Source organism: Sorex araneus, chromosome 1 (genome assembly GCF_027595985.1).
Source record: "Sorex araneus isolate mSorAra2 chromosome 1, mSorAra2.pri, whole genome shotgun sequence".
Taxonomy (NCBI): Eukaryota; Metazoa; Chordata; class Mammalia; order Eulipotyphla; family Soricidae; genus Sorex; species Sorex araneus.
This window is the reverse complement of record NC_073302.1, coordinates 285,380,148-285,402,772: the sequence shown is the minus strand read 5'-3', so window position 1 is coordinate 285,402,772 and position 22,625 is coordinate 285,380,148. Positions and strand designations below refer to the sequence as shown.

The following is a 22,625-nucleotide window of genomic DNA, read 5'->3' as shown; positions in this document are numbered from 1 at the left end:
TATCCTTCAGAAACGTTAGGACATCAATAATGAACTGGGGAGTGGTGATGCAAACTCGCTGTAACATGCCATATGTTCTGCTTTGGGATCCCTTTATTTTACCCTGTACACATATTCTTTTCCTGGAATTTTATATGTCCCATGAATAGCTTCTGTCTATTATGAGTGAGCTATCCTGCTCTATTTACTTAAACTTCAGAGCTGAATATCTGATCACTCTTTTAATATGATTCAAGTTCTTCTAAAGTATTTGCTCCTTATTCATACCTTTGCATCTCAGTCACACGACAAGTCACAATCTGTTACTCAAGCCCAAACTATCAGGTATATATAGATCCTCAATTTATGTTGTATTTTAGAAAAGCCCTCTAAATATCTCTTGCCAATTATAAGCCCAAATAACATTCTACATACTTATACATGTCTTCATGCACTTCCCTAAGCCAACAGCATTTGCTAAATCTCTTAATTCCTCCTTTTGGCTTCCAAACTTTTTTTGGCATATCCAGTTCCACAAAAAATAAATAACTAAAAGAAATATCTATATATTTTGGTTGCTTCCATATCCTGGCTATTACACTCAGTGCTGCAATGAACATGGATGTAAATTGCAGTGCTTAGTACCAGAGCGAGGATGTGAAAACAACCAAAAGACTAAGAGAAGATAAACACACACAAGCACAGAGTAGAGTACTCTAAAAAGACACACACACACATGCAGAGGGTAGAACACTATTGAGCCGTAAAATATATGAAATATTGCAGTTCTTTACAATGTGGATGGGACTGGGGAGTATCATAGTAAGTGAAAATAAACCACAGGCAGAAAGACAAATACTGGATGCTCTTGTACATCTGTAGTGTATACAGAGAGAAAGCAAGGGAATAATAGTACAAGTGTCGACAAACCCTTAACCTCTGATTACAAAACTGTGGCTACCAAGAAATTACAGGAATTGTGAGGACTGGGAATGAAGAGTAGAACTAGAGAAAGAGGTAGGGAGTCTGGAGAAACCATAAACATCAACAGTGTTGTAAACTGTGGTCTACACTATAATAAAAATTAATTATAAAAATATAAACTGTTAAAATAAATGTGATTTAACACAATATAAATAAGAAAAATATTAATGATCTGGAAATAAATTGATTTTAACACTTTTTAATGAAAAAAAAACATTATGAAAGTATTTAGGGTATTGGACTCTCCCCTTAACCAACTCTACTATTTCTTCCCAAGTATAGTTCAAGTAAAAGCAACATTTTTGAGCTTGATCTATGAGGCTCTCTCTGATCTTGTTCTCACCCATCTCTGAGTTTTCTCTATTATATACATATTACATTTTACCCACAAAGGGTTTATTCCTGCTCTTCTGTAATATTAAATATGCGGTTGCTTGACAGTCTTCTAACTTTAGAACTATTGTTAGTAGCTAGTGAATGCCTAGAACATGCTGATCTCCAATTGAGACATAGTCTAATTCTCACACTGTCCTTTCTGAGTTTCAATATCAATCCTCTAATTCTATCTTCACTGACTACCCAGCCTAAAATTGACCTTGGATCATGAATTTTCTCTTCCTTATGACCCTTGATGATTATTTTCTTGGATACTTATTTAATACTGAATGTTTCTGAAATCCAGAGTGTAGAACTCTGACTGGACCAAATTAAAATGCCAACAGAATGTTGAGTAACTGAGAGTGGAATGACTAATATATCTGTCACTGTCATTGTCATCCCGTTGCTCATTGATTTGATTGAGCGGGCACTAGTAATGTCTCTGTTGTGAGACTTCTGACCCCAGTTCGAATAATATATACCTACTGAAAATATTTAAGTCAAAGGAGACTTCTTTTATCACTAAAATAATGTTTAAGTCAGAAGAGCTATGCGATGTACATTTAATGAAAGGCGAAAAGGATACTATGGAGGTGGGACATTCTTGAAAAGGAAATAGTCATTGATGGAACATGGAAGGAGTAACAGGAAACCGATAAATAGCATGAGAGAGAACTGCATATACTTTTTTCTCCCACGACACTAACACAGTTCAGGTAAAGTTTCAGTATACACTAAATTGATCATTGTAAATCTTATAGGTCCAACTTCCCAGCTAGAAAATTTAGAGCTGGAATTGATCTTCCCCTGCTTTTCCTTTGCTCTTTTGCTTGGGGACAAAGATATAGCTTATAACTTTGAAAAGGAAACAGGAAAAGGAGAGACCATCAATTGACTTTGTACTTTAAGAGAACACTGCTCTTATCTCTTATAGATGCTCCTTAGGACTTACAACTAAGGTTCTATATGCTATCTCTGTAGTGATTCCAAACATTAGATGCATTCAGCCTTCTGCCTTATTTTTCTGCAAAGTTTTTCTTTTCTGAACACCTATTACTGTCACCCAACATATCATATAAGACATTTATTTACAATTCTCATACTTTTTATACCATATATGTACATCTGTTTATTTGGGTGGCATATTCAATATGCCAAAAACAGTAACAACAAGTCTCACAATGGAGACGTTACCGGTGCCCACTCAAGCAAATCAATGAACAACGGGACGGCAGAGCTACAGTGCTATAGTGTATATTTCAATCTATTTCTGACTGCTGATTGTGAGGTTTTGAAATGCAGCCATGCATAGCTCACTTGATCATTGAAAATCTGACATTTTTCTCTAAATTCACTGGTTACCATTCAAAGTGCTGTGATCGAGCAAAACCTTTCTCCTGCATCGTTTCCTTTGAGAGGGAAAAATTTAAAAAAACATGAATAATAAAGGGAGAATTCACCAATAATTAGCAATTAATGGGCCAAATTGAAGTTATGCTCTTTGTAACGGCTGGAGAATATATGAGTGGGCTACTGAGGGCTGTGTAGAATTAATCACAGTAATGTGCTATCAAACGGAATGGATTTTCAGTCATAACTGCCTTCACAACAATTTGCATTTAAAAATAGTACAGAATTGAATGCATAAACTTGTTTCTCCTGGTTGACAAGTGATACTAAAACTTTATTCTTCAATACATTTAAAACCCCAGTCTGGATTATTATTTACAATAATGAAGGGAGTTACTGGGTTTTTAATGTCACTTGCACCCTTACTTCTTGTGTTCTGATAACACCTGTCCCAATCTGCTTCTGGACTGTGTATTTCGCTCACAAATCCCCATGCTTACAAATGATATATGTCCGTCAATGATATTTACCACGGGGATATGGACAAGCAATCTAAAGCAAATACAAGTGTGTTGCAATATCCGCTCCAAATGAAGAAACAATCAAAACACGCTGGCTTCCTTCTCTTTTCCTTTGTTAAACTTTCAAAGTGAGAATTTAGGAAAGGGTTGGGCTCTACATATCCAGATTAGGTACAGTGAAGTTACTCCTGATTACATATCATTGATAAGATATCTACAAATAATTACACTATAAATTTTATTGCAAAAGAGTGAATATCTTATGATTAGACCCATTAAAAACTTAACAGGACACTCTTTTCCTTATTAAAATCTGAACAAGAACTAATGTTACATTTTCTTCTTATAGTAATTGAATTGTTTTCGTATATTTTGGATAAACTTCTTATAATAACTATTAATTAATAAAGGGCACTATTTATGAGGCACTACTTATCATGTACTGAGTTCCCCAATTCCCAGAAAGTTAGGTGTCATTATCAGAATTTTACATATGAGAAAACTAGAATCTAGAAGAGTGAGATAATTGACCCTAATTTGTATGACAAATTAATTTTCAAACATCCCAGTTGTCAATTTCTTTCAATACTCCTAAATTCATTTTTAGTCTAAAATTTATTTTGCTCACAATATTGATTGACTGCAGCTCTTTTGGTCTGAATTTACCATTTCATATAAAAATTCTCCATTAGGTTTTATACAACTAAGACATTTTAAAAAATACAAATAGCATACGGAAGTCTAACATACTCAAAGGACATAACTATCACTCTACTTATATGCTTCAAATTCTTTTTAAACTAACACTTGTGGTTTTCAACATATATACACTTATTTGTTGGTAATCTATATGAAATATTTTATTATGGTAAAATTGTATAGCATTACAAAACTTTTACAAAAGTTTATAGGATTAATAAAAATCAAATATATAACTTTAAAATCAATTTGACACCTCTGGCATAATGCATTACTCTTTCATAAGAAAATAGTAAGTACATTTAAGGGTTGGTTTATTTTTAATTAAAGGTAGTGATTTGAAAGTCTCATTTTAAATTTTGTTTATATTGTTCATTAGTCTTAATCACCTTCATAATTGGGGTAGCATCTTAAAATATGAATTCAAATGAAAGTACTGAACTATAGATTGTACTGAGTAAATATTGGTAATGTTGTTTGGAGGCTTTTGTTGAGATATGTTAATTCATTTCCATGTCTCTGGTATTATTTTATTAACATTAATCATTTATAAGTCACTCCTGTGTTTATTTGGAGGAATTACAAGTTTGTGATCCTCAAATAATTTAGAAGATTTTGCTTTTATTTCTTTGAACTATTAATTTCTGGTATACTTTTTGATAGACTTGACATGAACCATGCTGATTTCTGTTTTAAACTATCAGCTACTGATGAAAACTTTTCTAACAACCATCTTTCAAAATTGTCTACTTAGCAAGCATTACATACTTAAAAGGAGATTTTTTGTCAACATCGATTAAATAACACTTTGCTAAAAAGGGATAGATAAAATAAGTTTATCCTCAGAAATGTTAAGTTAGGTAGCACATCACTAAGATTGTCATCTCAGAAAATGTCAGTTCATTTCGAGTGACTGTCATATTTTTTTAAAGATGTGATGTATCTTTAAAATTAACAGCTCGTAGATTTCCTTGCTAGAAGGAAAAATGAGTATAAGCTAGAAGAGATTTCATTTGAAAACGCGGAGTTTTATTACAAACTATGGTTAAAAATTCTTTAATATTTTGAAGAGTTCTTGTTTTAATAAATTAGCTGCATCAATGACATTCTGTAATACTTCATGCACTTCTGGCTTCGACTTCTCATCATAATCCTTTGCCGGTGAATTATGTGATGGATGAGAGCCGCGCTTGCACTGCCTATCTCATTCTCATCAGTGATTACATTTGCATTGTTTTCTCATAAAGTGTTAGTTTTACCCCCCGAAAAACCATTTGTATTTTGAGAAACAAATCTTTTCTGTTATGCTTCCTTTATTGGTTCTGGAGAAAAACGTGCATATATTACAACCTCGAAAAGGGAATTTAGCAAATACCATAAGTTGAGACATGTTAGAAACATCTGTTCTATTAACCAGCTTTACAAAAACACAGACAAAGATATATATATATATGTATATATATATGGGCATATGTATGCATATATGGTTTATATATGGTTTGGTGTCACACCTATAATCGCTAGGATTTACTCCTGGCTTTGCATTCAGGGATCTCCTCTGGCAGTACTGGGAGGCAGTATGTACAGGGATTGACCCTAAATTGGCTGATTGTGAAGCAAGCACCCTAAAACTCGCTGTAATATCTCTTTTGACCCCGTACAAATATTACTTTCTCCAAACTTTTGGCAGCACGTTTTGTTATCTCCCTGAAATATTTTCTGACAAAAGACTTTCATTTGGTCATTTTTCATGACAGCAGAGGGAGGTTTATAGACGCGCAAGATCCTAGATACCTTAGTACAGTTGCAAAGTGGTATTTCATTTAAAAATTTGATAGTTTATATTTTTGAAAACCTAAGTTATCAAAATGTATACTTGTATATTATGTAACCACTAACTTCTAGATATGTAACTAGTACCTATTTTCATGTGGATCATTTATCTTGCCTAGATTTCAGTATTATCTTTCCCAAGTAGTTTATGTTTTATACATATAGACATATATGTGTGTATACAGATATCACAGAAAGTACCTAGTTCTCTTTTAATCCTTGGAAAGAAAAAGGTTCTGGAGGTGAGCCTCAATAGTCTTTCATAACCCTGCAATTCACTACCATTCAAGCTCTCGACTACCCACCACGTAACAGGTAGTCTTTGGATTTTGATCTGATTTGAGTAGTTATATAAAAAGGCACCATTTATGAGCATACAATAATTCCCATTTAAAGTAATCCAATGCTTTAAAAAATTTGTAAGTATTCTTGTATAACATTTTCATTAATGGGTGTTTATTGGAATTTTAAATTAAAATTTTAATTAAAAAATTCCTGCTTACTGGTTTGAAGTGATAGTACAGTGGGTAAAGCATTTGCCTTATCAAACCAGTGGATTGGACCCCTGACATCCCATATGGTTCCCCCAGAACCACCAGAAGTAATTCCTGACTGCAGAGCAGGGGTAGTCCATGAGTATCGTCAGGTGTGACCTAAAGGGAAGCCAAAAATCCCTGCTGTCTTCTTTCTTTCTCTTTAATCTTTCTTTCTTGCTTGCTTTCTTGCTTTCTTTCTTTCTGGCTTTCTCTCTTGCTTTCTCTCTTGCTTTCTCTCTTGCTTTCTCTCTTGCTTTCTTTCTTGCTTTCTTTCTTGCTTTCTTTCTTGCTTTCTTTCTCTTGCTTTCTTTCTCTTGCTTTTTTCTTTCTTTCTTTCTTTCTTTCTTTCTTTCTTTCTTTCTTTCTTTCTTTCTTTCTTTCTTTCTTTCTTTCTTTCTGTATTTCTTTCTTTCTTTCTTTCTGTATTTCTTTCTTTCTTTCTCTCTCTCTCTTTCTTTCTTCTTTCTTCTTTCTTTCTGTATTTCTTTCTTTCTTTCTTTCTGTATTTCTTTCTTTCTTTCTTTCTTTCTTTCTTTCTTTCTTTCTTTCTTTCTTTCTTTCTTTCTTTCTTTCTTTCTTTCTTTCTTTCTTTCTTTCTCTTTCTTTCTTTTTGTATTTCTTTCTTTCTGTATTTCTTTCTCTCTCTCTTTCTTTCTTTCTATCTCTCTTTCTTTCTTTTTTCTCTTTCTTTCTTTCTTTCTGTCTGTATTTCTTTCTTTCTTTTTTTTTTTTGCTTTTTGTGTCACACCCGGCAATGCACAGGGGTCATTCCTGGCTCATGCACTCAGGAATTAGTCCTGGCGGTGCTCAGGGGACCATATGGGGTGCTGGGATTCGAACCCGGGTCGGCCGCGTGCAAGGCAAACGCCCTACCCGCTGTGCTATCACTCCAGCCCCTGTATTTATTTCTTTCTCTCTCTTTCTTTCTCTCTCTCTTTCTTTCTTTCTTTCTTTCTTTCTTTCTTTCTTTCTTTCTTTCTTTCTTTCTTTCTTTCTTTCTTTCTTTCTTTCTTTCTTTCTTTCTTTCTTTCTCTTTCTTCCTTTCTTTCTTTCTTACACTTCCTCCTCCTCCTCCTCCTTCTTTTCTTCTTCCTCCTCCTACTAGTCCTCCTTTTTCTCCTCCTTCTTCTTCTCCTTCTCTTTCTCCTTATTCTTCAGGTTTTTTTCTCTTTTTTGGACAAGCAGCAGGGTTCAAGGCTTACCCCTGGCTCTGTGCTCAGGTATCACTCACTGTGCTCTTCTATGGAACCATCGGAATAATATACGATGTCGAAGATAAAAGCTGAGTTGATTACATACAAGGTGTGCATATTGTCCTCTGTAATCTCCCTCCAGCCCCATATTTTCAATTTTTGTGGGGGACTAAATTATAGAATCTTCTGAAATTGCAAGGTGGTTTAAGGATTAAGGAGATTTTTTAAAAAAAAAAATTCTGTATCTAAGAAAGCAATCCTTTTTGTTTATGTTTTACTTTTATCTCACTTTTTTTTTCTAGTTTTTGAGTCACACCCAGCTGTGCTTATGGTGGGGCTCCTGGTGGGGCTCAGGGGACCATATGGATGCCAGGGATAGGACCCATCTTCCACATGCAAAGTAAGCTCTCACTGTACTCTCACTTGACACCCTAAAAGAAAATTTTTTTGATGCCTACATTATCATTCATTGGCTAGCATTTAGGTCTTTTCAGATAATTAAAAACGTATCTTTAAGGTTGGCACATATTATTGAGTAAGTCTTTAAATACTTTAAATATATTACTGAATTTAATCCACTATAGGTATCCAAGAACATTAAAAAAATTCTTTGGTACTTTAAAATAGGAACCTGAATGCTAAATGGATGCATTGCGGACTACATGATTATAGATCTCACAGTACTGCTATCTCCTTATGCATCAAATTCAGTTAGACGCTTCATAACCCACTTGCACTGAATTTCCTCATTTGTACAGGACTGAGAGTAGAACAAAACTTTGCAAGGATAGAGTCCACAGAAATCTTAGTTCTAAGACCCCTTCAGTCCTCTAAGTACCATGAATTACACCCTCCAAACACCAATCCCACCACTATTGCATCTTCCCATCACCGTATTTCAAATGTTTTCACCCCAAGTCCCAAACCATGCCACCCAAACCAGAACTGAAACAATTTTGTGATTCTTATAAATAATCCACTAAAAATGGTTCAATAAAGTTTTCCTGGAGAAAAAAAAATAAATGTGCTTCAATTTTTGCTTAATTAGTATTTGCTTATAACATCTTTGAGGATAAGAATTATATATTATTTGTATTTTTCCAGGACTAAGTCTGGTAGCATCTACCCTAAGGAAAAACATAATAAATGCTGGGATTTGGTAAATAGAGATAAATTTATGTTATGGTTCCATACAAGCATGTTCTTTGTCTTTTGTCTTAAAACTGATATTTGCTTCACTATTTTTTTCAGATATTTTCATGCTTCTACCACAGAAATTTGATACATTTTCTCATCCTTAGTATATCTGCTTATTGAATATTCAGCATATATGTCTTAGCTTGTGTAACTTCTGTGGGTTCTGCCCATTTTGGGTATCTGATATGGCATTGAAAAATGTAACACTGGGTGTGAGCAATAGTACAGAGTGTAGGGCACTTGCCTTGCACAGGGCCGACCTGGGTTTGATCCCTGGCACCACTTATGTCCCCTGAGCCCACCAGGCGTGATTCATGAGTTCAGAGGCAGGAGTTAGCCCCAAACACCACCAGGTAAAAGTAAAGTGTTAAATTTTTTGATGATAATGACGTCACATTTTTAAATTTTCTGTCACAAAACAGACCTTTCCACAGTACTACTCTTGAATTCCTTATTGGGAGGGGGACAAGTGGGCTATAGGGTCTGCTAGTCTGATATAGCATAAATGTATCAAACTTTAATAAAACAATCTTATTCTAAAGGCATCTTCACACAGCTTCATCTGTTCTGCCCCCGCCCCTCCCCCTGCCCCCCGTAAGCATCTGACTCTAACCTGTGGGTGATGCTTCAGGGTGTGGGTGTACAAGCACTGGATCCATCATGGAGGTCTCCTCTGTCCCCCTAACTGTGGTCCAGCGTAGGTTACTCACCTTCCTACATCTCTGCTTACTTAACTGTGGATTCCTGGCCGAAGAGTTCTCCCCTCCTACGTGTACTGTGGATGAGGTGAGATGAAAAGCAAGTACAACTTCTTGCCTATATAAGATAAGCAGAGGCCAAGGCAAAGTTTTCCTCTATTTGTGCAAAATTTCCTCCAGCTTGCTTCTTGCAGCTTTAGTACTGAACCCGAGGAAATTTTTTTTTGTGTGATCTATGTTTCTGTAGGCTCTTTGTGATAAATATTCAATGTTCTCTTGAACATCTCACTAAAAATACTGCATCTGCATGGCCCGTCTCCTGTTCACCTGTCTTATGGTCTGGGAATATATATCTTTGAATGATAATAGGAAGAGTATATCTGAGAAAACCATATGTTAGAATAGTTTCTGTCTCACCTGGAACAGACAGTGACAGAAGACAAATTAATATACCCACAGAGGAATAATGAGAAGCGGTATCTTTCTTTCTGAAACCTTTAGCTTTGCTCTCTTTCTCTTTGTTAATTATCCAATTCTAAATAAATTGTGATCGATTCCTAGTTAATCTATCTTCAAAGGGCATTTCTTTTAATAACATCTTTATATCGAAACCCTCAGCCTGAATGAACCAAAAGGGAAAAAAATTTAAAAGAGATGTTTGAAAGACTAATTAAAAATTGAAATATTGGATGCTAGGGATGTTACTTAGTGGGTAGAGCTCAGACTTTGCATGTGTGAGGTCCTGAGTTCAATCCATCGCACTGCCTGGCTCCATCCCCCACTAAGCCTGCTCTGGCCCCTGTATCCAAAGAATAAAATAAACAAGAATTTTTAAAAGTACAGAAAAACAAAAATCTTGAATAATGCTTCAGACCTTTAACTAGGCCATTGAAACATACAAAGGCAAAGATGCTTAATTAATTTTGTTCAACAAGGATGAGAGCCGTCCATGTAAATTAATTCGTAATACGTTCTTTTAGAGTTCTTAGAAATTCACTTCATCCCCCAAACCTCGGACAAGAGAAAATGGCAAGTTTCTATATTCATTAGCACCCAGAGCACATTGCCAATATATATTTCTAGAAAGTTGCAGATGGAAAGGACCATAGCCCCGCTGATTTGTACTGTAGGAAAGCAAGGCCTGCCGGTTCCCTATCGGTCATGCAACTTCTCACACAACAGAGAAGAGGTATAGACACGGCGCTGTCCCCGTCCCTCTGAGCCCGACAGTCTTCTTCATGTGACCCTTACAATCCACCGGCACAGTGACCCTGTTGCTAGGAGTCTGTCCCGACATCTGTGTGGGGGACAGCTGCCAGGATGCAGAAAGGTGGCCGTCAGCCAGGAACTTGGTCACAGTCATCTACCACATGCTGGCTCTGTTCAATTTATGAACAAAACCAAAGCCCTGAAGACTTTAATAACAGCAGTGAGGACTGTAGCTTGTCATATTATCAGTGATCAGAAGCAAAATGAACCTTCCAGAGCCAGGAGCTATAAAGGCAATTGGCAAAAGTCCACAGAAAATGGATTCTAAGGGTGTTAATTGAGCTTAAATTAATATGAATGCAGTAATGATCCATGTGAATTGTAGATGATTAACTATACCAGCCATACTGAAAACCTGAATAACAAGGACCCTCCGCCTCTATTCTAAACAATTATTGAAAATGGGCAAGGGTTCGCTGGATACTGGCATAGGGGATGAGAAGCAGAAGAAAGTGAGAGGGTAAAAGTCAAGACTTTGCATTACTAAAACCTGGAAAACCACTATATTGAAAAATTCCTCAAAAATATTTCAGGTTCACACACATAATATAGCAATTTTCACATAGTAACTTATGAGGTGCATATTTTTGTCTTCATTGTACCTTTAAAAAATTGGTTATCTTGAAATTAGGAAATTATTCCTGATTAGGTTTTTCTGACATACACAGATTCCCTCTCAGGGTCCGCTTCTGTCCACCAATTCTCCACATCCACCCTTCCTATGCTCCCCATAGCGCTGTCTGACTCTAGGGGGGGACACTTATTTGTTTGCTTGTTTGTGTACATTTTTGCACTGTGGTTTACAGAGCTGTTGATGATCAAGTTTCATACATAACACTTTACCAACTTTCAGCACCATCTTCTCCTCCCTGTCTTAATTATATCTCTCTCACCTTGAAATTTTTATAGATACCCATCTGAAATATAGATTCCTGTTTTATTAAAACATTTCTTTGGGATTATTAACTTTATAAATAATAATTTCATTATTATTATTCTTGTTGGCTTTGGAGCCATATCTGGCTGCAATCAGGGGTCACAGGTGGGGTTCTAGGGACCATCGGTGGTGCTGGGGATCAAACCCAAGTCTGCTGCATGCAAGGAAGTCAGTGCCTTGCCCACTGCACTACCTCTCTTGCACTGGATTTAATGTTTTGAAATGCCTTTGGAGAGGCAAAGAGCTGGCTCAGTGACTAATGAACAGTGTTATGGCATGAACCAAACCCAAGTCTGATGTCTCTGCTCTGACAGCACAGCTGTCTGAATCTCCAATTCACAAGCGATTTCCAACCACATAGGAACCAGGCGTGTGAACCACCATAATTAGATGCTGAGATCCTAACAAACACTGTAACTCGAAATATGTTTGAGCACCCACCATGTCTAGGAGCGTAAGCCCCTGGAAGCAAAATAACCAGAATATGCACAAGTACCTCCAGAAAAGAGTCAGTACATGTGCAATTGCCACAGATAAAGGATGTTTGACACTGGGACAAATGTCCAAACACTGTAACCTGTAACAAATGTCCAAAACTTCCTTCCAGGAAGCAGTACCTTTAAAAGTGCCAAAATCAAGCATGTGTGCAACTCCTGGTCATTGCAAAACCAACATCAGCAGAGGGAAGGGGATTTATATTGCTGTTGAAATTTGCAATAAATATTCACTATATCACCGTCACCCCATTGCTCATCGATTTGCTCGAGCGGGCACCAGTAATGTCTCCATGGTGAGACTTATTACTCTTTTTGTCATATCGAATAGGCCACCGGTAGCTTGCCAGGCTCTGCCGTGCAGGCAGGATACTCTCGGTAGCTTGCCAGGCTCTCCGAAAGGGATGGAGGAATCGAACCCTGGTCGGTTGCATACAAGGCAAATGCCCTACCTGCTGTGCTATCATTCCAGTCAATATAGAAATATAAAGTCACTTAAGCTGAGTGACTTTTCGACCTTTCTGTAGCTTCTTCCAACTTATTATTGAAGTAAAATGATCTGTAAATGCTCACATTTTTCACCAAACAAAATAGCATAGGCCAAATCCCACATTGAAACCACGTAACCAATGGTCCAGATTCACAGCTTCACAACTAATCTTTGGAAGAGATGCCAAGCCAAACTAATGCCACTCACAGGAATACCAGTATTTAGGCCGAAAACTCTGAGGCATCCTCAAGAGGGAGCCAGACAGAGAATTGTCCTTTTTATCCCGGTCTTAAAGTTCCTGGAACACAGCTGTATATGCAGTTATGTGACACCTCAAATTTTACAGCACTGATAGCCAAGTAAAGTGGCATAGAAGGCAACTAAGCTCAATAAAACAAAAATGTAATGTAGAAGGCTCCATGAGCAATAAACAGCTCAGGAAACCCTCTGTAATGGCTTTAATACATCGTTAAAAGATTTTAATTTTAAAATCTAACAATTTTCACAAATTTCCCAATACAGAAGCATTTTGTAATAATTCCATTTGCTATTTTGTTGCAATTTATAAAATAAATTTAATTTTATAAAAGAATTTATAAAATAAATTCTTTTGAATTTTGAATTTATCAGGACGGTTTGGAAAGTGAGTCAGAAACTGGGAACAATGATGAGAGAAGCTCACGCTGGCGGTGGGGTTGGTGTTGGAACAGTGAAAGCTTGAAACAACTGCATTATACATAACTTTGTAAATCACGGTGTTTAAATAAAACAAAACAATGCAGGCCAGACAGAAATGCCTAGATCCCAATGATGAAGCTATTGCCAAGACACAAGCTGGAAGAATATTCAAATTCAATGTTGGGAGAATGTACTAGATTGGGAAAAATTAACAATAGCTTATTCATACGGATTTCCAGGTAAAAGCAGGACAAATTCTAGTCTGAAAGAAAATCAGAAACTATCTCATTTCTTTCTGACAGACTGAGTCTCACCCAGATTCACACGGCACAAAGTATGAGAAATAAGGACACAGGAAACTTAACTGCAGGGATGTTGAACTATGGAAAACTCTCCATTCCATGTCTCCCTCTTTATCATATAACAAGCAGAACCATTAAAGAGGTAAGTGACCAAAATGAATTACCACAAAATCATGGATTTAGAATGTGGCCAGGAGGCACATAGGAAGTAACTACCCTTCTTCTCTCCACCACACAAAGAACTAATCATCAAGGTACCAGAAAATTGTAATTCAGGAGACCTAATGACCTTTCAGAGAATTTTCATTTATTCAGGTAAAGGGAATAAAAATAAATGAAAAAAACTTTGAATTTTTGGGGAAAATATGGGAAAAAAAAGCAATTTTCAAAAATATTCACAGAAAGTATAATGCCTTGGACAATGTGATATTACAGCCAAAAGAGAAATTCCTCTAAATGCTCTTATTTTTGCTTAGAAGTTATCAGAGCAGTTTTCTCTGAAATAGGTGTAAAATTTGTTGAGAAGACCCCGAGGTGAATAACTATCACAAGGTAATTAAAATTGGGCTTCTTAATAAATATTTATGGAGAAACAGATAATTAGAAAATGACAACATAATTAAGACCTACATTTATGCCACTAAGAAAGAATGGTCTACCCTCAATCCAATCAGCATTGTGGAGTTGAGAGATTCTTCTAACATACAGAGACAGATATCAGGAGAAAATAAAGGGCAAAAGAGTTACGAGAGGTGAAGTACATTAATAAATTATAAAAAGAATATACTAAACTGAGACCCAATTAGAATAATTAAATACGTAATACATTAGTAACATAATAAAATCTTTAAGTATTTTTAAAATGTCAGATGAAATAATCTGGAAGAAACAACTCAATATCTTCCTGTGGTATCTCTTCTACATGATATCAAGCTATAGCTAACTGAAGATTTTCATTCAAGCCACAAGACTCTTCTAACCCAAGAGAAAAAAATGGAATATTTTCCATTTTCTAAGGCATTCAATTTCCTTCTTAGTTTTGAAGTTTCCTTGGTATCAATCTCTCATCTCTTTTGCTAAGTTAATTTATATATACATGATGTTTTGGACACTGTTTTAAATGGGGTAGACTCTTGGATCTCTTTGTCCAGTGATTCACTATTTGCATATAGGAATGCAACCCATTTTTGTGTACTGGACTTGTAGCTGGCCAGTCACTCTATTATACTAGTTTACTATTTCTAGAAGCTTTTGTATGGATCATTTAGGGTTTCCATTTTGGGGTATCTATCCCCAGGACAGAAAAGCATCGTTCAAAAGAACATATGAAAACCATTATTCATTCTGCACTCAGTACCATAATTAAGATTGGAATCAGCCTAGCTGTCCAAGAACAAAGAAGCAGATCATGAAGTTGTGGGATATATACACAATGGACTGCTATGGAGCTGTAAGGAATGAAGTAATCATGCAATTTACAGGAACGTGGATAAACCTGATGGACATCATGTTAAATGAAGTGAACCAGAAAAATAAGGATAAGCACAGGATATTGTCACTTATATGTGGCATTTACAATAACTGGATGAAGGAATGCAATGTTTTAAAGGGGGGACACCCGCATCAACCTTTGCTTCATAGTATAAGGAAGAGAAGAAAAAAACAGAGTGGAGGGGAGAGAAAGAAAGAGCAGATGAGAAAGCAAAAGGGATTGGTCAAGGGGTTCAGGTACATCGGGGATGTTAAGAAATGGTAGTCAAATACCCAAACCCACAGAATCAACAATACTAGTATCATGAGATCTAAACTTTAACAACTTAACTTAAAAAAAAAAACTGCCTGTCAGGTAGGAAGGCTGAAGGGTGAGGTGGCGGGGGGGGGGGGGGGGTGCGGGGTGGGAGAACCCGAGGTCAATTGACACTGCTTGTAGATTGGTGCCTGAATATTGCATGTCTAAAACTTAACTATGAATAACTTTGTAAATCATAGTACTTTGATATTTTTTAAAAAAAAGTTTAAACACAAAAATAAAGTACAATTACAAAAGAGTAAAACAAGGAGCTAGAGAGCAGCTTAATTGGTTTAACACATGCATGCATGCCGGAAGCCTTAATTTGATCTCCTGCATGTCAAGGGTCCCAACATGTGTTTGGAGAAACTCCCGAGCACAGACCTGGAACTAACCCCTGAGACCAGTGGTTGTGGTCCAATAAAATATAAAGAGGAAAAAATAATAAAGTAGGAAGAATAGGTTCACCTAGCAACCCTTTTTTTTTATAAAAGCTAATAAGTATAAGGAGAGCTAGAACCAGAAAATATTAATGTTGTTAATTATATTTAAAATATTGAACTTTTTAATTTTAATTATAGTTAAAGATATCAACTGCTTAAGCTAATTATAGCAATTATTGACATAGTTCTATTCTCTCTTTAAAATTTTTATGTTCTTATTTATTAATTTTGACTCTGAGAGCCACATATAGTTGTTTTCATTGGTTACACCTGATAATGTGTTCAGGGGTCACTCTTAAATTATAGGGGATCAAACCAGGTTTATCTTTGAAATAACTTATACTTTGTACATTAGCATTGAATATTCAGAGTATGCTCAGGGTAAATATTATATTCATCAGCAAAATGTGATAGTTTATTTAAAGCAGGGTTATTTTGCATTTTGTTCATACTAAATATTTACTATATTTTCTTAGAGGAAAGAGACCATTTCTAGAACTCATTTCTCAATGTTTTCTGTACTGTAGTGTTATATGAACAATGGAGAATCATTGCTTTTCCCAAATAGATGACAAAGTCTTATTTGTGCGATTTATAATTCAATTAAATTATATAAATATACCTTCTCTGAAGTCAGTTAATTATTCTTTCTTAGACACTATATCCATATCATCACACTATTAACTTTGATCTCTAAAGGGAGAATCCCAAATGTAGTTTCTCTCCCTTTTCTCTAAGCACATTTTTACTCTTCTTTTGTTCAAACTTTATAGAGCATTTACTCTGTGTAGACACTAAGGTATGGAATAAAAGCATTAAAATAAAAGACAAAAGACGTGAAGATGTGTTATTAAGGCAAAAATAGTGAAGAGAGGTGATAATAAATAGAAGAATGGAAGAGACTAGGAGAGGAATTAAACTTTCGGGGGGGGGGAGAATGGAGAAGATATTTAGAGAGGATTATACTTACAGAGAAACTTGGAGAATACAATTGTTTAAAAATTGAAATCTTGACATTCGCAATAAGAAGGACAGAAACTTGAGTGATTACACATAAAGATGTACCAACAAACAAGTGTAATATGACTTCACATATATGTGTAGGATAAAGTATGAGACCAGCAATGTATGAGACAAATACTCAAACTACAAGAATAATACGGTGACTCCAGAAGGTATTGTAGAAGAGAGTTTAGCAAAATGGAGAAAATTGCCCATTTTATGATAAAAGATGGAAACTAATTCATTCTAAGTAGTGGTGGCAATGCATTCTGTATAAATGTCAAAATATTGAGCACCTGGAACAACATAATTTTATGAAGTAATAGCACAGTGGGTAGGGTGCTTGCCTTGCATGCAGCTGACCTGGGTTCGATTCCCCCATCTCTCTCAGAGAGCCCAGCAAGCTACCAAGAGTATCCCACCCGCATGGAAGAGCCTGGCAAGCTACCCGTGGTGTATTCAATATGCCAAAAATAGTAACAACAAGTCTCACAATGGAGACATTACTGGTGTCTGCTTGAACAAATTGATGAGCAACGGGATGACAATGCAGTGCAGTGCTAATCTTACTTGTATTAAAAAAATAGGCAATGCTTATGTTAGAATCAAAAGTACTTAGTAGCAGCAGACAGACAAAATTTCCATTAAGGAAGTCAGAAAAGATAGGTTAAAATGCAGTTCCACAGGGACATAATTAATCGTCTGACTTTGTACAACATTATGATCAAGGCAAGGAATTGGCTGAGACAAAGCCGACATTCTGATGCCTCGGAGTAAAATCCTCAATTCCTCACCCTGCTATTTTCCCTTCAGAATGCTGGTCCTTAGCCCACGTTCATCACTTGGTCATCTGCTCACAGTCTATCGCTCTAAAATGCTTTTTCCACAAAGTCAGCACTTTCTTCTGTCTACTACTGTATCCCTCTTAATAGCTACAAAGGTTTCAATGCAGTGTACATCCAACTGTGGTTGACAGAACAAGTACATAGTGTGCTAATGACATCCTTCCAAGTCTCCCAAACTTCTACTTACTTTTCCAATTTTAGCACAAAAAGATTCCTTCTTCATTTCTCATTGATCTACTTTTTCCAGAAATTGTCTTCTATGATTTAACATTTTCTTGTCTTTGTATAGCATGCCTGAGAGAGACTCCAGTTCAAATGCTAATTATCTGAAGCTGTACCTTTTTGAGACAGAGTTAATGCTTATGTAGCATAGTTTTTAAGAGTTTAAATTTTAGGGTCACACTGCTAATTTTAATCTATTATCAGTTTGAACCTAAAATTTAAATTCTTAAAAACTACGCTACATAAGCATGCATATGAATCATTAAGAAAATTACTTAATCCCCCTTTATCTGTGTATGTGCATTTGAGAAAGAAAACTGCCCATTTCAATAGCTTATTTTAAAGATTTCATTGTAAAACATTGGTGAAATCTCCCAGAATAGCAACTGACACATTTGCTATTCTTTGTTTTAGTAATAGCAAAGTAATTTGCTATTACTTTGGTTTTCTGTGTATTAAAAGTTATAAAAAAAATCTTGTCCATAATTCTTATCTCTGAGCCCAATTTGAAAAGGCAGGGACTATGATTAGTTTTGAATCCCAATAGTTTAATATAATACTCTGAATGCAGTAGTGTGTGTACTTAATTGCTGCTCATTTATTCTGAAAAAACTTAAAACCAGAATTTTTCCTTCAATAAATCCATCCTATAAACTCATTGCATATATGTCAAGCATATAAATAACAATTTCAAATTTTAAAAGTGAAATTATAAACCATTGCTTGCATGAGGTTTTCTTATTCTTTATTTTTGAAGCGTTTCTACTTGTACATTGTATATTTTATTTCTCTTAACCTCAAAGCTATTTCCATCTAATTCTAAAGAGAAGTATCTCAACATTTTTTTTCAAAATAATATACCAGATGTACCATTTTCAATTCTCAATAGCATAACTTGTAAATAATTTCACTTTGCTTTTAGAAACTCTGCTAACATCATAACAGAGATGCCATGTTGGTAGATGGGGGTTTGAGCTCATTCAGTGTTGTCTAAATGGGTTAGGGAAACAATTGTACATTCTTATGTGAGAAAAGATTTCATCTATCCTGACAGCTTTTGTGAATAACACATTTTCAAACACTTCACATACCATAGAATGAAACAAATTTTTGAGGGAATATTTTATAGATACTTTAAAATGGAATGACTGAAGCCAAGAAATATTAAGAACATTCATTTACAGATTTAATTGTACATTTATCCATCATAAATGTGATGAATTGCAATAATTATTACTAACAAGAGAGATGAATAGATAAGTGAATTACAAGAGAAAACGGCCAAGGATGTTTCTCATGTTTTAAGGCCCTAGATTTAGTGCCAAAATTAGAAAGGAAAGAAAGAAGAAAGGAAGGGAAAAAAAGGAACTGCACCATGGAGCAACTTCTTTTGCTAAGCAGGCAAAATGAAAGACTATGAAAATAATAAAGTAGAGGCAAATTCAAGAAACCTTGGTGAATTGGGTGACTGAGGAGTAAATACTCATGTGATACTCATGTGAACAGTAGGGGAAATATCAGACAGATTTGTCAAAGGAAGTTGTAACTGAATCACCGATAGACTGAAGGATAGAATTATTGGGTTGAATAAGATAGAACTCTCTAGACAGAGGAAGCAGCATGTGTAGAGCATGAAGACACGCACTTGCTTATGGGATTTAAGAAATGAGGACTGAGGCAGTGAGTAATATAAGGAGAAAGCATTTCTCTGGCGAGGGCAGTGATAAGATTAAACAGGCATTACAATGGTGTATACAGGAATGAATCTAGGAGTGCAATGGGATGTTCTTGGTTATGAAACTTTTGATCAATCTTGTGACAGTAGCAAAGTAAAAATATACGCTCATTTGAACTTAAAAGTATAAGTCAAGGAAGGTAGGAAAATGTGAGTAAATCACTACAAAATTCTTGACAAAGAAGTTATTTCCAATTTCTGTTTGGAAATTTGATATACATGAAGGAAGATATGTACATATCTTTTATAGAGGAAACAAAAGCAACCTAGAAGACCTTGCTCAAGCTTGCTAAGAATCAAAAAATGGTCATTAAAGTAAGATCATTAAGTTTATTGAGAGTCACATTTAAATTCTACTTGTTTAACTTTAAAAGTTTATATAGGAAGTATATATCTTAATTTGTGTTTCCACTGCCAGAAATTGGCCAGAGAGAAGGTACAGCTGGTAAGGCACTTAACCATGCATGGACAAAAAAACACATTGACAATCTTTATGTTTTGTAGTAGGAAAACAGCTAATTTGGGATTAGGTCACAAGATTTGCTCCATCTTCTGTGATATGAGTGCATTGGCAATTCCATTCTCAAACTTTTTTGTGATGATTTTCAAGTAAGTCTTGTACTTGTACTGTCACTGTCATCCCGTTGTTCATTGATTTGTTTGAGCGGGCAGCAGTAACGTCTCTCAATGTGAGACTTATTGTTACTGGTTTTGGCATATCCAATACGCCACGGTTAGCTTGCCAGGCTCTGTTGTGCGGGCGCGATACTCTAGGTAGCTTGCCAGGCTCTCTGAGAGGGGCAGAGGAATCAAACACAGGTCGGCTGCGTGAAAGGCAAACGCCCAACTGCTGTGCTATCGCTCCAGGCTAGTGCTTGTACTAGTCAGCTATGAATACAGGAAATGGGCAGTACTCTTGAATTAATTCAAGCTCGTAGTCCTCAGTGTATCACTTAGTAGCAGATCCTTTCATCTATAGATGATTCCAAGAGTTCATTATAAAAAGTTTGAGTTAGCTTTCTGGTGGTGCTCATCCAAATTTCCAATTGCTCTGGCAGCCCTCTTTCAGTTTTCTGTCTGAACACTGGAAATTATTCATGTGTTACTCTGGAGATGTCTTTTTGAGTTTCTCTCATGTCTGAGAGTCTGGTGAAGGCTGAGGATGAGAACAAAAGCCATACAAACTGATGGATGTAACCTCCCTGAGGTTCAACTACTTCAATCAGAAGCAAAAGATTCTTACGTTAGAGGTGATGTCAGGCAGCTGCTACCTATATATCATTTTCTTCCTCATAAGCCTTGATTACATGACTTCCCTGGTTCTGATGCTCAACAGATTGATACTCATTTAACACTCAGTATATCTTGATTTTGGACAAGGGATTTCCAAAATATTCCCTACTTGTGACCCCTTTTCACTCCAGAAATAGTTATGTAACTAATCTGTGCAGGTCTATAAAATAAATATTATTTATTGGCAATTAATCATAGAGTAATTGCTTTAAAACAAATTTGTGAAAATTTATGTGAACACATATGAGTTCACTGATCTTTATTTAAGTAGTGAGGATCTACAACCAAGATTCTAAAAGGGGAAAACCAAAAATCTTATTGTTTTTTGATTCATGATAAAATAATAGAGAAATAAAATGAGATTATATTTCAAATGAAGAATTAAGATAACCAACATGTGTAATAAGATTCAGGTAACTAGACCAGAATGCTCTTCCAAAAAATGAGTTAACCAAGTATAAATGTAATATATGTGGAAATAATATATACATTCTAAGTATATAATTGATTTTAATACCTTTTCAGCATTTTATATTTTGAGGGGTCACATTAAGTGATGTTCAGGGTATACTTCTGACTTTAAGTTCGAAGGTCATTCATAGCAGGGGTCAGGATACCAGGTTGCCAGGAATCAAACTTATGTCAAATACATACATGGTAAGTATCCTATCCACTGCACTCTCTAGCTACAAATACTTTATATTCTTTTATCACTAGTAACAATCTGCCTTCTAACTCTAAGAATTATAAACACAGATTAATATAATTTAGGGTTGATTCATTTAAAATATATATTCATTTTCATGTCTTTCAAACACTCCACATGCAACTACTATGGCTAAATATTCTAAAAGTTGCCAATCGCACCTATGAAAGTATTTCCAATATTCTGTAGTAAACTGATTCTATTTATCTATTTATGGTCCTTGAGCTTGCAAAAATGTAGAGAGAACAAATACGTTTTTCACAGTAATTTTCATGTCTCTGTTCTTTGCTATAAAAGTATATGTTTTGCTATTAACATTTAGAAGAATTTTGATACTGTCTGGGAGATTCCTACTATGTCGCTTACTATATTAATTTTGTGGCTTGAACACCAGAACTGTCTTGTGTAATTACTTTTCATGACTGCTATTCTTCACTTAATTACAGTATATTAATAGTGCTGGTGAAATAGTACCGGGGTCAAGTTTCTTTTTAAATTTTTTTTTAATTTTTACAATTTTTTAATTGAATCACTGTGAGATAGTTACAAGCTTTCTTCTTTGGGTTACAATCACACAATGATTGAATACCCATCCCTCCACCAGTGCACATTCCCCACCACAGATGCGTGCCGAAAGTAGATAATAGACCAAACATGATGACCTCTTGGTGTCTGTGTTGCAAGCCATAATGCCCAAAAGTAGAAAGAGAGTATAGGGGTCAAAATTCTTACTTTCACCCTGCCAAACCTGGTTCAGTCCCCAGCACAACAAAGGATCCTAAAACCAACCAAACAACCAACCTAAAAAGATGTCAGCATGCCTCTCATCTGCTTGTGTTCTAGTCTCATATCCAAATATGTACAGTATTAGTCAGGGTCACTCCAGAATTTTCACTAGATTGTACTCCTTTACATAAATAATGCTGCATTTTGTGTGATGGGAGGTAATTGGGTGGGGGGGGTGGTGAAGACAGTGTCAGGGACAGAATTCAGAGCATTGCAGAAGGGACAGTGCTAACCATGATCAACAGATGACTCAGGCTCAAGTTTGC

The 22,625-nt window shown here is 35.7% G+C and overlaps 1 protein-coding gene across 3 annotated transcripts in view; it reads right to left on the bottom strand.

The window, feature by feature from the left end:
- GPC5 (glypican 5) overlaps positions 1–22,625 on the bottom strand; it is a 1,500,378-nt gene that overhangs the window by 352,050 nt on the left and 1,125,703 nt on the right. The window lies entirely within an intron of this gene.